Source organism: Ricinus communis, chromosome 10, assembly GCF_019578655.1.
Source record: "Ricinus communis isolate WT05 ecotype wild-type chromosome 10, ASM1957865v1, whole genome shotgun sequence".
Taxonomy (NCBI): domain Eukaryota; kingdom Viridiplantae; phylum Streptophyta; class Magnoliopsida; order Malpighiales; family Euphorbiaceae; genus Ricinus; species Ricinus communis.
Window position 1 is genome coordinate 25,535,443 of NC_063265.1, and position 3,744 is coordinate 25,539,186.

General features: G+C 41.2%; 1 non-coding gene across 1 annotated transcript; it reads left to right on the forward strand.

Annotated features, from left to right (window-relative positions):
* Positions 1–2,087: 2,087 nt before the first annotated feature.
* LOC112535167 lies at positions 2,088–2,194 on the forward strand. The gene has a single exon (XR_003079351.1). It is a non-coding gene; the product is annotated as a small nucleolar RNA R71 (small nucleolar RNA).
* Positions 2,195–3,744: the final 1,550 nt, after the last annotated feature.

Below are 3,744 nucleotides of genomic sequence, written 5' to 3' on the forward strand. Positions count from 1 at the left end.
AGTCGAATGTATAGAAGTGCTTATTTATTTATTTATTTAGTAGAGTCTTAAGCTTGACTCATTCGGATCACCCTTCCTGTGCATACAAAGCCAGGTTAACTCATTGCTCACTAATCAACGAGTTGCAATAGTATCACTTTAGCCGATGGCCGTTCACTTTGAAGTCTCCCTTCTCTGGATGATGCAACTCTACCACTCCATATGGAAAGACTTGTCTGATCTAAAATGGTCCAGACCAACGAGTCTGCAGCTTTCCGGGAAACAAACGAAGGCGAGAGTAGTAAAGCAACACTCGATCCCCAACCTGAAACTCCTTAGGCTCACGAATCCTTTGATCATGCCATTTCTTAGTCCTTGCTTTGTAAGTTGAGGAGTTTTCATACGCCTGCTGGCGCCACTCATCCAGCTCACTCAGCTGCCATTGTCGCTCCTTACCTGTAGAATCAATATCAAAGTTACAAGTTCTAAGGGCCTAAAGTGCCCTATGCTCTAACTCAACAAGCAAATGACATGACTTTCCATAAACAAGGCGATAGGGCGTAAAACCTATAGATGTCCTAAAAGCAGTCCTAAATGCCCATAATGCATCATCTAACTTAAGGGTCCAGTCCTTCCTACTGGTACTAACGGTTCTCTCTAAAATACGTTTAATACCCCTATTAGTTACCTCAACCTGCCCACTAGTCTGGGGGTGATAGGGAGTAGAGAATCGATGAGTAACTCCGTACCGCTTAAGTACTTTCTCTAATTGGGCGTTGCAGAAATATGTTCCTCTATCACTAATAAGCGCCCTAGGTATGCCAAACCTAGCAAACAATCGCTTAAGGAATCCGCAGACAACCCCGGCATCATCAAGTGGCTCTGACTGAGCTTCAGTCACTTAGAGAAATATTCAACAAAGAACCGGAATGTACTTATTACCATATGAAGAGGGAAAGGGTCCCATGAAGTCGATGCCCCAAACATCAAAAATCTCAACGACTTGCACACCAGTTTGGGGCATCTCATCACGAGAAAAGATATTACTGCGTCATGTGGTCACAACCCGAACAAATTTCCATGCATCTTGGAAGAGCGTAGGCCAATAGAATCTGCCGCCTAGCACCTTCCTCATTGTATGGTTTCACAAGTGATGACCTCCAAGTGGGTCCCTCATGGCAATGCTTCAATATTTGGAGAGTCTCTTCGCCATATACACAACGAATCACCCGATCTGCACATACTTTAAACAAAAGGGATCTTCCCAAATATAGTATTTCAAATCGTGAAGAATTTCTTCTTTTCACGATAAGTCATACCCTTTGGTAGAACCCTAGCAACCAAATAGTTAGCATAATCCTGAAAACCAGGGAGTATCGGTGTATACCGAGTGACATATAAATGTTCTTCTGGAAATCGATCGTCTATGGCCGTCTCATCAAGTGCATCCAAGTGAGGATTTTCCAATCTCGACAAATGGTCCGCTGCCAGATTCTCCGCACCCTTCTTATCCTTGATCTCGACATCAAATTCCTGTAACAAAAGAATCCACCGAATCAATCTCGGTTTCGCATCATTTTTTGGTCCGTGAAGACAATGGTTTTGGAGAGGATGAGGTATGATCTAAACTTGTCGAAGGCGTAAACAACAACCAATAACTCCTCTGTGGTGGTGTAGTGTTCCTGGGCTCCTGTCAAAGTCTTGCTAGCATAGTAAATGGGTTGGAACTTCTTTCCAATCCTCTGTCCAAGCATAGCTCCAACTGTATAATCACTAGCATCGCACATCAGTTCAAAAGGCAGCCCCCAATCAGGAGAAACCACGATTGGGGCTGTAGTTAGAAGTTTCTTAAGTAACTCAAAAGCTGCCAAGCATGCATCATCAAAAATAAGGCTGCTGTAGAGTCCACTTGGTTGACCACTCCCTGTCTTCCTGGTCGGCTCCTAGAGGATTGCCACTGATAGTTGTTCATGGCCATTTCCTCTATCAAGTTCTGAGCCTGCTCGGGCATCTTATTGTTTAGCGCCCCACCTGCTACAGCATCCACCATCTGCCTCGTTGCAAGGTTCAACCCACTGTAGAAGGTCTGAACCTGCATCCACACTGGCAATCCGTGATGTGGGCAACATCTCAAAAGATCCTTAAACCTCTCCCATGCATCGTACATGCTTTCATCATCAAATTGCACAAAAGAAGATATGTCATTTCTAAGTTTAGCAGTTTTAGCGGGAGGAAAATACTTATATAAAAATTTTTCAGCCAACGCCCTCCAGGTAGTAATTGTTTGTTATGGAAGAGATTGCAGCCATCTCTTTGCTCTGTCCCTCAAGGAAAATGGAAACAATCTCAAATTGAATGGCATCATCAGTTGTTCCATTTATCTTGAATGTGTCACAAATCTCCAAAAAGTTAGAGATACGTGCATTGGGATCCTCGCTGGGCAATCCTCCAAATTGCACGCTTTGCTGGATCATCTGGATAACATTGGCCTTTATCTCAAAATTATTGGCTGCTAGAACCGACTATACTCGTTTTCGTCCCATCTAAAGATGGTCGAGCAAACTCGTACATCGCCCCTCCCCGATCGTCATTGGCCTCGGGGGTCATGGTTTTCCATCGTGTCTAGTCTATCCACAGGTACCTCAACCTCAATCTCCTCCTCTTCTAATTGCAACCTCTTCCTTAAGAGTCTGAGGGATCGTTCTGGATCAGATAGAGGCTCTATAAGATTCGAGTTTGAGCTCCTAGTCATAAACTACCTGAAACCGAAAGTCCACACAACCACCAATCAACAAAAACAATATAATAATAAATAATAAATAACAAAAAAATATAAAAAATAAAAAAAAATAAAGAATAAATGAATAAACAAATAATGACTAAATTAACACAAAAACAATTCACTCTAGTTCACCGTTACTGTGTTCCCCAGCAATGGCGCCAAAAACATGATGGGCTCTTTATGCAACCTACACCTAAGGCAGTGAACCTACCAATGCAGCCTAGCACTAGTGAGTATCAAGGTCGTATCCCTGGAGATCGGGTGAACCTAGAGTTACTACTGTTGCTATGTTATCTAGTCTGAAATAGGATGTGAAAGTTCTAACGTACCAGCTAATGGTTATGAGTGCAAATAAGTAACTAAAGAACAACGGACAATCAAAAGACAATTACAAAGAGAGAAACAAACCCAAAAGGGAGCCTAAGTGATGGAATTCTAAAGATGGATTTTATGGATTGCCGATCTTGCTTACCGTGCCTAAATCCTGAATTGAATCCCGGTTCCTCTCTCGAGCTTACCGGATTCCTAAACCTGCACTAACCTAATGGAATCTCTTCCTTTAACAAATCAAAACATTCCGGATTACATAGATTATACAAATTTGATAACAAAGACTTTTGTTGAACAAAAAAGAGAATGATAATGTGGAATTGAAGAATCATTGATCGTAACCAATCCAAGACACCTACAAGTTAAAATTAATCAAGTTTATATAGATAAAGAGACATTGAAATCTGCCATGAGTTTTTATACAATAAACAACCATTTCCAATACAAGATAACTAATTCTTGCCAAACAAAGTATTGCTTTAATTGTTTGGATGAGAATTGCAAGTGGTTTCTAAGAGCATCAAAGAATGCAAAAATAAGCATGTTCAAAGTCAGAAGGTTCAACAACAATCACACATGTTCATTGGAAATCATATTAAGTGATCAAAGGTAAGTAATAACAAGTTTTAACAATAGACTAATTTGCATCAATT